Source organism: Pseudophryne corroboree, chromosome 8 (assembly GCF_028390025.1).
Source record: "Pseudophryne corroboree isolate aPseCor3 chromosome 8, aPseCor3.hap2, whole genome shotgun sequence".
Classification (NCBI taxonomy): Eukaryota; Metazoa; Chordata; class Amphibia; order Anura; family Myobatrachidae; genus Pseudophryne; species Pseudophryne corroboree.
This window is the reverse complement of record NC_086451.1, coordinates 169,482,849-169,496,871: the sequence shown is the minus strand read 5'-3', so window position 1 is coordinate 169,496,871 and position 14,023 is coordinate 169,482,849. Positions and strand designations below refer to the sequence as shown.

Genomic DNA, 14,023 nt, shown 5'->3' with positions numbered 1-14,023 from the left:
AAGTGAAGGAGATCCAACTGAGGCAGCACAAGGGAACTCTCGAAAGAGGAACAAGGCTAGAGGAAGATCTGAGACAAAGAAATCTGACTTTTACCAGAGCTGACCAGAGGAAAGCACAAACACAGTCCCCCATTACCACAAATAATGCAGTCGAGTTTCCCACATTTGGGGAAATCACAGGGGTTAGCATACCCAGAATGCAATGAATGAACCTCACCCTGGGAGAACAATACTGTCAATATACTATTAAACAAATTAAAATGGTAAAAGTTATTGTACTGTAAGTAAAAATAAAAGAGCCAACATATCAATCCCAGTTTTGGATTACTTTAATTAACAAAAAAAAATGCATATAGCAGAGGATAGTTTCAATCTGCCTACCTCTGGGTTATGTGCCCAGCATGCTTCCATTGCTGTACTCTGCTGCACATGTAAGTGCAATAGATCCTGAAGCACTCACTCGTCATGGGAAAGTACCAATGTGTTTCTTCGTTGGTTGATGGAAGAAACATCTTACAAAAACTCTCCAGATTATTGACTTTTTAAAGTTTTTCTAGGAAACGTTTTAGATGAATGCTTATTAGCCTTTGTCAGTATGGACTTTTGCAAAGTGGCTCTGTGGCGCAATCAGTTAGTGTGTATGGCTATTAACCAAAAGGTTGGTGGTTCAATCCCACCCAGGGATGTAATTGACCTTGTTATCAGATTTTGGTGATTTTTAAGTAGACAAGTCAAAATTTCAAACCCCCTCTTATGGTGTAGGGTACCTGGCCTTCTCTGATGTAATCAGAGTTAGATTTGATTCAGTGATTTTATAAAAACAGCTAGGAAGCACAATTTAGCAGTGGGTTGCAGAGAAAAAGAAATATGCTGGCAAAAAAAATCCAATTGAGTGATTAAACAGCTCTTCATTTTCTGGCTTTATTTTTATGCTAACAAATTTGTTCTCTGAAAAGTGTCCACAAAGCCAAGTCTCTGATTAACACCTTTGTAAGGATGGTTTTTCACCTATTACTAAATTAAACTTGCTTCATTGGAAAGGCAGCAAGATGCATCCTCATTTCAATGTCTACTGAAATAATACAGGTTGACACCAGGAAACATTAACGCCACTGCATCCTTGCTGCTTTCTCATGTGGAAGTCTGTTTAATGTGAAAACAAGGTGATATCTAATTAGCACACAGGTAAGGAATTAAGAAAATCTTTATTTAAGGGTGAAAATGTTTCTCACAAAATCGTTGCCCCAATGCATCATTGAAATTCAAGCTGGAAAGATGATTTTAATATATCACTTGTACATTTTGTATTGCTCTTCTGGTGACAATGTAGTTTGTTTTTGTCAATTACCATTTTAATAATAGGGTAAAGAAAATTAAGTGGATTTTTAAAAGAAAACAATACTTTCAATATACTATTAAAACAAATTAAAATGGTAAAAGTTATTGTACTTTAATGAAAAATAAAAGAGCAAAAATATCAATCCCAGTTTTGGATTACTTTAATTAACAAAAAAAATGCATATAGCAGAGGATAGTTTCAATCTGCCTACCTCTGGGTTATGGGCCCAGCATGCTTCCATTGCAGTACTCTGCTGCACATGTAAGTGCAAGAGATCCTGAAGCACTCACTCATCATGGGAAAGTACCAATGTGTTTCTTCGTTGGTGGATGGAAGAAACATCTTACAAAAACTCTCCAGATTATTGACTTTTTAAAGTTTTTCTAGGAAACGTTTTAGATGAATGCTTATTAGCCTTTGTCAGTATATACTTTTGCAAAGTGTCTCTGTGGCGCAATCAGTTAGTTTGTACGGCTATAAACCAAAAGGTTGGTGGTTCAATCCCACCCAGGGACGTAATTGACCTTGTTATCAGATTTTGGTGATCTTTAAGTAGACAAGTCAAAATTTCAAATCCCCTCTTATGGTGTAGGGTACCTGGCCTTCTCTGATGTAATCAGAGTTAGATTTGATTAATTGATTTTATAAAAACAGCTAGGAAGCACAATTTAGCAGTGGGTTGCAGAGAAAAAGAAATATGCTGGCAAAAAAAATCCAATTGAGTGATTAAACAGCTCTTCATTTTCTGGCTTTATTTTTATGCTAACAAATTTGTTCTCTAAAAAGTGTCCACAAAGCCAAGTCTCTGATTAACACCTTTGTAGGGATGGTTTTTCACCTATTACTAAATTAAACTTGCTTCATTGGAAAGGCAGCAAGATGCATCCTCATTTCAATGTCTACTGAAATAATACAGGTTGACACCAGGAAACATTAACGCCACTGCATCCTTGCTGCTTTCTCATGTAGAAGTCTGTTTAATGTGAAAACAAGGTGATATCTAATTAGCACACTGGTAAGGAATTAAGAAAATCTTTATTTAAGGGTGAAGATGTTTCTCACAAAATCGTTGCCCCAATGCATCATTGAAATTCAAGCTGGAAAGATGATTTTAATATATCACTTGTACATTTTGTATTGCTCTTCTGGTGACAATGTAGTTTGTTTTTGTCAATTACAATTTTAATAATAGGGTAAAGAAAATTAAGTGGATTTTTTAAAGAAAACAATACTGTCAATATACTATTAAAACAAATTAAAATGGTAAAAGTTATTGTACTTTAAGTAAAAATAAAAGAGCAAAAATATCAATCCCAGTTTTGATTACTTTAATTAACAAAAAAAATGCATATAGCAGAGGATAGTTTCAATCTGCCTACCTCTGGGTAATGGGCCCAGCATGCTTCCATTGCAGTACTCTGCTGCACATGTAAGTGTAAGAGATCATGAAGCACTCACTCATCATGGGAAAGTACCAATGTGTTTCTTCATTGGTTGATGGAAGAAACATCTTACAAAAACTCTCCAGATTATTGACTTTTTAAAGTTTTTCTAGGAAACGTTCTAGATGTATGCTTATTAGACTTTGTCAGTATGTACTTTTTGCAAAGTGTCTCTGTGGCGCAATCGGTTAGTGTGTCCGGCTACTAACCAAAAGGTTGGTGGTTCAATTCAAACCAGGGACGTAATTGACCTTGTTATCAGATTTTGGTGATCTTTAAGTAGACAAGTCAAAATTTCAAACCCCCTGTTCTGGTGTAGGGTACCTGGCCTTCTCTGATGTAATCAGAGTTAGATTTGATTCAGTGATTTTATAAAAACAGCTAGGAAGCACAATTTAGCAGTGGGTTGCAGAGAAAAAGAAATATGCTGGCAAAAAAAATCCAATTGAGTGATTAAACAGCTCTTAATTTTCTGGCTTTATTTTTATGCTAACAAATTTGTTCTCTGAAAAGTGTCCACAAAGCCAAGTCTCTGATTAACACCTTTGTAAGGATGGTTTTTAACCTATTACTAAATTAAACTTGCTTCATTGGAAAGGCAGCAAGATGCATCCTCATTTCAATGTCTACTGAAATAATACAGGTTGACACCAGGAAACATTAACGCCACTGCATCCTTGCTGCTTTCTCATGTGGAAGTCTGTTTAATGTGAAAACAAGGTGATATCTAATTAGCACACAGGTAAGGAATTAAGAAAATCTTTATTTAAGGGTGAAAATGTTTCTCACACAATCGTTGCCCCAATGCATCATTGAAATTCAAGCTGGAAAGATGATTTTAATATATCACTTGTACATTTTGTATTGCTCTTCTGGTGACAATGTAGTTTGTTTTTGTCAATTACCATTTTAATAATAGGGTAAAGAAAATTAAGTGGATTTTTGAAAGAAAACAATACTGTCAATATACTATTAAAACAAATTAAAATGGTAAAAGTTATTGTACTGTAAGTAAAAATAAAAGAGCCAACATATCAATCCCAGTTTTGGATTACTTTAATTAACAAAAAAAATGCATATAGCAGAGGATAGTTTCAATCTGCCTACCTCTGGGTTATGTGCCCAGCATGCTTCCATTGCTGTACTCTGCTGCACATGTAAGTGCAATAGATCCTGAAGCACTCACTCATCATGGGAAAGTACCAATGTGTTTCTTCGTTGGTTGATGGAAGAAACATCTTACAAAAACTCTCCAGATTATTGACTTTTTAAAGTTTTTCTAGGAAACGTTTTAGATGAATGCTTATTAGCCTTTGTCAGTATGTACTTTTGCAAAGTGTCTCTGTGGCGCAATCAGTTAGTGTGTATGGCTATTAACCAAAAGGTTGGTGGTTCAATCCCACCCAGGGATGTAATTGACCTTGTTATCAGATTTTGGTGATCTTTAAGTAGACAAGTCAAAATTTCAAACCCCCTCTTATGGTGTAGGGTACCTGGCCTTCTCTGATGTAATCAGAGTTAGATTTGATTCAGTGATTTTATAAAAACAGCTAGGAAGCACAATTTAGCAGTGGGTTGCAGAGAAAAAGAAATATGCTGGCAAAAAAATCCAATTGAGTGATTAAACAGCTCTTCATTTTCTGGCTTTATTTTTATGCTAACAAATTTGTTCTCTGAAAAGTGTCCACAAAGCCAAGTCTCTGATTAACACCTTTGTAAGGATGGTTTTTCACCTATTACTAAATTAAACTTGCTTCATTGGAAAGGCAGCAAGATGCATCCTCATTTCAATGTCTACTGAAATAATACAGGTTGACACCAGGAAACATTAACGCCACTGCATCCTTGCTGCTTTCTCATGTGGAAGTCTGTTTAATGTGAAAACAAGGTGATATCTAATTAGCACACAGGTAAGGAATTAAGAAAATCTTTATTTAAGGGTGAAAATGTTTCTCACAAAATCGTTGCCCCAATGCATCATTGAAATTCAAGCTGGAAAGATGATTTTAATATATCACTTGTACATTTTGTATTGCTCTTCTGGTGACAATGTAGTTTGTTTTTGTCAATTACCATTTTAATAATAGGGTAAAGAAAATTAAGTGGATTTTTAGAAGAAAACAATACTTTCAATATACTATTAAAACAAATTAAAATGGTAAAAGTTATTGTACTTTAAGTAAAAATAAAAGAGCCAAAATATCAATCCAAGTTTTGATTACTTAAATCAACAAAAAAAAATGCATATAGCAAAGGATAGTTTCAATCTGCCTACCTCTGGGTTATGGGCCCAGCATGCTTCCATTGCAGTACTCTGCTGCACATGTAAGTGCAAGAGATCCTGAAGCACTCACTCATCATGGGAAAGTACCAATATGTTTCTTCGTTGGTTGATGGAAGAAACATCTTACAAAAACTCTCCAGATTATTGACTTTTTAAAGTTTTTCTAGGAAACGTTCTAGATGTATGCTTATTAGCCTTTGTCAGTATGTACTTTTTACAAAGTGTCTCTGTGGCGCAATCGGTTAGTGTGTCTGGCTACTAACCGAAAGGTTGGTGGTTCAATTCCACCCAGGGACGTAATTGACCTTGTTATCAGATTTTGGTGATCTTTAAGTAGACAAGTCAAAATTTCAAACCCCCTGTTATGGTGTAGGGTACCTGGCCTTCTCTGATGTAATCAGAGTTAGATTTGATTCAGTGATTTTATAAAAACAGATAGGAAGCACAATTTAGCAGTGGGTTGCAGAGAAAAAGAAATATGCTGGCAAAAAAAATCCAATTGAGTGATTAAACAGCTCTTCATTTTCTGGCTTTATTTTTATGCTAACAAATTTGTTCTCTGAAAAGTGTCCACAAAGCCAAGTCTCTGATTAACACCTTTGTAGGGATGGTTTTTCACCTATTATTAAATTAAACTTGCTTCATTGGAAAGGCAGCAAGATGCATCCTCATTTCAATTTCTACTGAAATAATACAGGTTGACACCAGGAAACATTAACGCCACTGCATCCTTGCTGCTTTCTCATGTGGAAGTCTGTTTAATGTGAAAACAAGGTGATATCTAATTAGCACACAGGTAAGGAATTAAGAAAATCTTTATTTAAGGGTGAAGATGTTTCTCACAAAATCGTTGCCCCAATGCATCATTGAAATTCAAGCTGGAAAGATGATTTTAATATATCACTTGTACATTTTGTATTGCTCTTCTGGTGACAATGTAGTTTGTTTTTGTCAATTACCCTTTTAATAATAGGGTAAAGAAAATTAAGTGGATTTTTTAAAGAAAACTATACTGTCAATATACTATTAAAACAAATTAAAATGGTAAAAGTTATTGTACTTTAAGTAAAAATAAAAGAGCAAAAATATCAATCCCAGTTTTGATTACTTAAATTAACAAAAAAAATGCATATAGCAAAGGATAGTTTCAATCTGCCTACCTCTGGGTTATGGGCTCAGCATGCTTCCATTGCAGTACTCTGCTGCACATGTAAGTGCAAGAGATCCTGAAGCACTCACTCATCATGGGAAAGTACCAATGTGTTTCTTCATTGGTTGATGGAAGAAACATCTTACAAAAACTCTCCAGATTATTGACTTTTTAAAGTTTTTCTAGGAAACGTTCTAGATGTATGCTTATTAGACTTTGTCAGTATGTACTTTTTGCAAAGTGTCTCTGTGGCGCAATCGGTTAGTGTGTCCGGCTACTAACCAAAAGGTTGGTGGTTCAATCCCAACCAGGGACGTAATTGACCTTGTTATCAGTTTTTGGTGATCTTTAAGTAGACAAGTCAAAATTTCAAACCCCCTGTTATGGTGTAGGGTACCTTGCCTTCTCTGATGTAATCAGAGTTAGATTTGATTCAGTGATTTTATAAAAACAGCTAGGAAGCACAATTTAGCAGTGGGTTGCAGAGAAAAAGAAATATGCTGGCAAAAAAAATCCAATTGAGTGATTTAAACAGCTCTTCATTTTCTGGCTTTATTTTTATGCTAACAAATTTGTTCTTTGAAAAGTGTCCACAAAGCCAAGTCTCTGATTAACACCTTTGTAGGGATGGTTTTTCACCTATTACTAAATTAAACTTGCTTCATTGGAAAGGCAGCAAGATGCATCCTCATTTCAATGTCTACTGAAATAATACAGGTTGACACCAGGAAACATTAACGCCACTGTATCCTTGCTGCTTTCTCATGTGGAAGTCTGTTTAATGTGAAAAAAAGGTGATATCTAATTAGCACACAGGTAAGGAATTAAGAAAATCTTTATTTAAGGGTGAAGATGTTTCTCACAAAATCGTTGCCCCAATGCATCATTGAAATTCAAGCTGGAAAGATGATTTTAATATATCACTTGTACATTTTGTATTGCTCTTCTGGTGACAATGTAGTTTGTTTTTGTCAATTACCATTTTAATAATAGGGTAAAGAAAATTAAGTGGATTTTTGAAAGAAAACAATACTGTCAATATACTATTAAAACAAATTAAAATGGTAAAAGTATTTGAACTTTAAGTAAAAATAAAAGAGCCAAAATATCAATCCCAGTTTTGGATTACTTTAATTAACAAAAAAAAAATGCATATAGCAGAGGATAGTTTCAATCTGCCTACCGCTGGGTTATGGGCCCAGCATGCTTCCATTGCTGTACTATGCTGCACATGTAAGTGCAATAGATCCTGAAGCACTCACTCATCATGGGAAAGTACCAATGTGTTTCTTCGTTGGTTGATGGAAGAAACATCTTACAAAAACTCTCCAGATTATTGACTTTTTAAAGTTTTTCTAGGAAACGTTTTAGATGAATGCTTATTAGCCTTTGTCAGTATCGACTTTTGCAAAGTGTCTCTGTGGCGCAATCGGTTAGTGTGTACGGCTATAAACCAAAAGGTTGGTGGTTCAATCCCACCCAGGGACGTAATTGACCTTGTTATCAGATTTTGGTGATCTTTAAGTAGACAAGTCAAAATTTCAAACCCCCTCTTATGGTGTAGGGTACCTGGCCTTCTCTGATGTAATCAGAGTTAGATTTGATTCAGTGATTTTATAAAAACAGCTAGGAAGCACAATTTAGCAGTGGGTTGCAGAGAAAAAGAAATATGCTGGCAAAAAAATCCAATTGAGTGATTAAACAGCTCTTAATTTTCTGGCTTTATTTTTATGCTAACAAATTTGTTCTCTGAAAAGTGTCCACAAAGCCAAGTCTCTGATTAACACCTTTGTAGGGATGGTTTTTCACCTATTACTAAATTAAATTTGCTTCATTGGAAAGGCAGCAAGATGCATCCTCATTTCAATGTCTACTGAAATAATACGGGTTAACACCAGGAAACATTAACGCCACTGCATCCTTGCTGCTTTCTCATGTGGAAGTCTGTTTAATGTGAAAACAAGGTGATATCTAATTAGCACACAGGTAAGGAATTAAGAAAATCTTTATTTAAGGGTGAAGATGTTGCTAACAAAATCGTTGCCCCAATGCATCATTGAAATTCAAGCTGGAAAGATGATTTTAATATATCACTTGTACATTTTGTATTGCTCTTCTGGTGACAATGTAGTTTGTTTTTGTCAATTACCATTTTAATAATAGGGTAAAGAAAATTAAGTGGATTTTTGAAAGAAAACAATACTGTCAATATACTATTAAAACAAATTAAAATGGTAAAAGTTATTGTACTTTAAGTAAAAATAAAAGAACCAAAATATCAATCCCAGTTTTGGATTACTTTAATTAACAAAAAAAAAATGCATATAGCAGAGGATAGTTTCAATCTGCCTACCTCTGGGTTATGGGCCCAGCATGCTTCCATTGCAGTACTCTGCTGCACATGTAAGTGCAAGAGAACCTGAAGCACTCACTCATCATGGAAAAGTACCAATGTGTTTCTTCGTTGGTTGATGGAAGAAACATCTTACAAAAACTCTCCAGATTATTGACTTTTTAAAGTTTTTCTAGGAAACGTTCTAGATAAATGCTTATTAGCCTTTGTCAGTATGTACGTTTTGCAAAGTGTCTCTGTGGCGCAATCGGTTAGTGTGTTCGGCTATTAACCAAAAGGTTGGTGGTTCAATCCCACCCAGGGACGTAATTGACCTTGTGATCAGATTTTGGTGATCTTTAAGTAGACAAGTCAAAATTTCAAACCCCCTGTTATGGTGTAGGGTACCTGGCCTTCTCTGATGTAATCAGAGTTAGATTTGATTCAGTGATTTTATAAAAACAGCTAGGAAGCACAATTTAGCAGTGGGTTGCAGAGAAAAAGAAATATGCTGGCAAAAAAATCCAATTGAGTGATTAAACAGCTCTTCATTTTCTGGCTTTACTTTTATGCTAACAAAGTTGTTCTCTGAAAAGTGTCCACAAAGCCAAGTCTCTGATTAACACCTTTGTAGGGATGGTTTTTCACCTATTACTAAATTAAACTTGCTTCATTGGAAAGGCAGCAAGAAACACTAGACTAATTGGAGGTGCGCCCTAAAGCAAATTACAATCTTAGGATTAGGGGGTTCGGAAAGACCTCTAGTGTATACTGTCACGATCCGGGTATCTGGACTCCATAACTTACCTTTCAGATGCCTCCTAAGGCTGGCTCAGCGCTACAGGACCGGATCCCATCTGTTATTCTGATGTCCCCATTCCTGCCTCCTCTCCTGTCACTCTGAGACGCTGTCACAGCGGCGCCATGTTACATCTTGAATGGCATCTCCCACGGCCTCCGCCGCCGTCCCTGAGTTTCTGCATGCAGGATGTCAGAGTGGCGCTTATGTCAGCCGCGGCCTCCGCTGTTGCCCGCGTGGTTCAAATGTGCACTCATCAGTCTGGCGTCTCCTGTTTACTGTGGCCGGCGCCGCCATTGCTGTTAAAGTTCCCACATGGATTATCAAACCAATCTTCCCTCCAAGTGTCTGTATGGGCGCAGCCATGTTGGATTCTGTCACCTGTTCATTTCCACCAATCCGCTGTTTCCATTGTAATCTGCATAATTGCCTAGCCAATCCCTTCCTTGCTGCAGGTATAAGTATTCTGTGCCTGAGCAAGGAAGGCGTCAGTGATTTGGTTGTCAAACCTAGTTCCAATTTGTCTCTCTCCCGTGGTTGTTTTCCAGGTTCCAGTTACCATCTCCAAACCTCCACTAAAGAGACCCGCTCTAGTCTACCACCTGCGGTGCAGCCTGACTCTCCAGTCCTCTGGGACTCATCTGTTTCCAGTTACAGATTTACCTGCTTCCAGCCTAGCTTCCAGCAGAGATCAGCTCTTCTTAAAGTGCCGGTATCATTTCCGCAGATTACCACTCACCACCGGCACTATTATTTCACCGCTCTCAAACTCCATATATCAATCATATTTCATCGCTCTCAAGCTTCATTTATTATTTGGCTGGTTCCATCCAGCAATCCACTCCGTGCTTACATCAGTCTGGTTTCAGCCAGTACCCACAGCAGCCATTTTATCCACAGCAGCCCAGCTTTTCCTGGAACACCAGCTAGTATGATCCTGGGCTATCTCCATTGCTACAGTCGGGCCTGGTAAGGACTTTCCAACTAGAAGATAATAAGAACTGTCTCATACTACCAGAGCCCTGTGGTCCTTGTCCTCCTGTAGTACCCAGGAACTGTATTATTTCTCTGCTGATTTTATGTTTCTCTTTTATTACTGCTGTGATGCATGGAGTTTGTCAAAATAAACATCATTGACTTTTATCCTGGTTGTCGTGGGCACGCCTTCGGGCAATTCTTCTACATTTAACTTACATGTCCAGGGGTCTGATACAACCTCCCAGGTTCCACTACACCTCAGCCCCTACAACTGAGGCTGCCTCCAGTCAGCTCAGGCCCTCAGTTGTGACATATACACTGTATATACATTTTAAGATAGGAAGGTACAAATTACATATTCACATTGCATCTATGGGCTGGATTCAAATGTCCCTTTCCTCCCTCAATCGTGCCCGTCAGCAGCTATTCTATTCTATATAAGGAGCCACGAGTCGCCGCCATTTTCACTTGTGCATTGGAGATGATAGGGAGAGGACGTGCAGCGTTTTCTCAGTTTCTGTGTTCAGTGTGCTGCAAATATCTGTGCTCAGTGTGCTTGCAAATATCTGTGCTCAGTGTGCTGAAAATATCTACGTTCTCTGCCTGAAAAATGCTCCATATCTGTGCTGCATTGTATTATATAGTATGAGGACAGGGCAGAATTTTGCTGACCACCAGTATATAATATATAGCAGTACGGTACAGTAGGCCACTGCTCTACCTACCTCTGTGTCGTCAAGTATACTATCCATCCATACCTGTGGTGTATTTTAGTAGTTGTGCGCAGTATATATAGTAGGAGGACAGGGCAGAATTTTGCTGACCACCAGTATATAATATATAGCAGTACGGTACAGTAGGCCACTGCTCTACCTACCTCTGTGTCGTCAAGTATACTATCCATCCATACCTGTGGTGTATTTTAGTAGTTGTGCGCAGTATATATAGTAGGAGGACAGGGCAGAATTTTGCTGACCACCAGTATATAATATATAGCAATACGGTACAGTAGGCCACTGCTCTACCTACCTCTGTGTCGTCAAGTATACTATCCATCCATACCTGTGGTGTATTTTAGTAGTTGTGCGCAGTATATATAGTAGGAGGACAGTGCAAAATTTTGCTGACCACCAGACTTCTACTTAAGTCCAATGGTGTAGGATGTGCAAAGCTGTTTGGCTGTGCATTTATTGATCTAAGCATGCATTTTTATCAAAGCGTGATAAAATTGACACATAACGCAGCGTTCAATCAGCGTTAATTTATCTTCAGCTGATATCGATTGTGAATTGACGTTTCTTCTCTTCTTGTCACCTACAGGTAATTACAATTGACTACAACCACCAATCTATTCTGCTGCACTATATCTATATATGCAAAGCTAATTCTGCTGGGTAATTACAATTGACTACAACCACCAATCTATTCTGCTGCACTATATCTATATATGCAAAGCTAATTCTGCTGGGTAATGCAAATTGAAACATTATTGCATAGTATGTGATTTTGAAGTACTTTTTTAAAGTTTTGAATGATATAGACCCAGTTTAATCTTTGTGGAATGCCTGGTTGTTGTTTTTAAGGTAATTTATTGCCTGGCATTTGAGGGGGTGGGGTGTGGTTACAGATTTCAATTATTGGTTTCACTTGTAATAGTCTTCTACTAAAGTCCAATGGTGTAGGCTGTGCAAAGCCATTTGGCTGTGCATTTATTGATCTAAGCGTGCATTTTTATAAAAGCGTGATAAAATTGACACATAACAGCAGTGTTCAATTAGCGTTCAATCGAAGTGAAAAAGAAGGAAAACAGAAGCACACCAATCTAACAAAACAAAGAAAACTGAAGAACTAATAACAAATGTGAGTCACTTACTCCTCAGATCACTCACCTCCTGATTGTTGCATCTGATTACATAGCACAGAACTACCTTACTTGGACATTTCATAAACCATCCATTTCACCTACAAATGCCTGTATCTGTATTATTGTAATTTTGTTTTTTAAGCACAGCTGCACCAATGCAATTTTACCTGCAAACACTTAAAACATCTAACATAATTACCATTGCTTCTTAAACCTCTCACAATCCTTTCATTTCTTACACTCCAAATACATTTCTGCACCCACTTTATCTACGCTTTTGACTCATTTCATACTAAATTGAGCCTACACTGCTTTTCTCACCTGCATTTCTACAATTCTTCTGCTCGGATTCCCTTACAGTCTCCTCTCCTACTTCCACTTTCCCTCAACCTATTTACCTTCTTAACACTATGTGAATGCTTTCTTATACTCCCCACATCACTCAGTGTCTACCTAATAATGTATCTTTATCCTTCCCCCCCTAGTCTCCTCCACCTCCTCCTCTGTCTCCCCTCCATCCCTCTGTTTCCTTCCCCCACCTTTCCTGTTACCCCACTTTCATTCACCTCTGCCCCATGGTCCTGCTACCCCACAACTCAGCCCTGCTCCCTCTCTCCCTTCCCTGTCACCTCCCCACACCCCCATCCACATCACACTGACCTCCCTCCCTGCCCACCTCCTGCAGTTTCCCCTCCTATCTCAGGCACCCGTACCATCACTACTCTCTCATCCCTGCCCTCAAAGTTAATCCCACCTCATCGCTACAGCAACCCTGAAAATCTAATTCACATCTCTCCCACAAACTCATACCCCCTATCCTGTGCCCTCTGGAATGCCAGATCCGTTTGTAACAAACTGGTCCCCACTCATGACCTTTTCATTTCCAACTCCCTACACCTACTAGCCATTACTGAAACTTGGATTACGCCCTCTGACACTACTTCTGCTGCTGCTCTCTCTGCTGGGGGCCTTACATTCACACACACCCCCCGACCTGGGGGTCGCCATGGGGGTGGTGTTGGGGTCCTTTTACCTTCTAGTTACTCCTACCAACTCATACCACCAGAACCATCCCTTATATTATCTACATTTGAGGTCCACTCCATATGTCTCTTCCAACCAGTCCATCTTAGAGTAGCTGTCATTTACCGCCCCCCTGGCACTGCTTCCAAATTCATCGACAACTTTGCTTCCTGGCTTCCTCACTTCCTCTCTTCTGACATTCCCACCATTATCCTAGGCGATTTCAACATCCCTATTGACATCCCCACACAATCCCCTGCCTCTAAACTCCTTAACCTCACCTCTTCACTTGGTCTCTCCCAGTGGACCTCCTCACCCTCCCATGTGAATGGGAGCTCACTGGATCTGGTCTTCACTCACCGCTGTGATATTTCTGATTTTTCCAACTCCCCATTTCCCCTCTCTGACCACCACCTGCTCTCCTTCAACCTATCTCTCTCGACTTCCCCATCTCAACCTCCTAAGGCTACCATCACTAAGCGTAACATTGAAGCTATTGACACCACATTCCTTTCCTCCCTGTTTGACTCACTTCTCTCTCCTATTCTCTCTCTCTCTCTCATGCCCTGAACAAGCCACTTCCACATACAATGCTTCCCTTACTTCTGCTCTTGACTCTGTTGCTCCACCAACCACTGTTCACCCTCGCAAATTAACACCTCAACCCTGGCACACCAAATGCACCAGATATCTGCAAAAATGCTCACGTACTGCTGAGCGACACTGGAGGAAATCACGCTCTAAGGCAGACTTCCTCCATTTCAAACTTATGCTCTCATCCTTCAGTGCTGCCCTTTCTCTTGCTAAACAGT

The 14,023-nt window shown here is 38.5% G+C and overlaps 2 non-coding genes and 1 pseudogene across 2 annotated transcripts; 2 read left to right on the top strand and 1 right to left on the bottom strand.

Moving 5' to 3' along the window:
- Positions 1 to 104: 104 nt before the first annotated feature.
- On the bottom strand, positions 105 to 247 carry LOC134953627 (U1 spliceosomal RNA; annotated as a pseudogene).
- A 5,041-nt stretch (positions 248 to 5,288) lies between these two features.
- On the top strand, positions 5,289 to 5,362 carry TRNAS-ACU (transfer RNA serine (anticodon ACU)). Its single transcript has one exon. It is a non-coding gene; the product is annotated as a tRNA-Ser (tRNA).
- Positions 5,363 to 7,629: 2,267 nt separating this feature from the next.
- On the top strand, positions 7,630 to 7,703 carry TRNAY-AUA (transfer RNA tyrosine (anticodon AUA)). The gene has a single exon. It is a non-coding gene; the product is annotated as a tRNA-Tyr (tRNA).
- Positions 7,704 to 14,023: the final 6,320 nt, after the last annotated feature.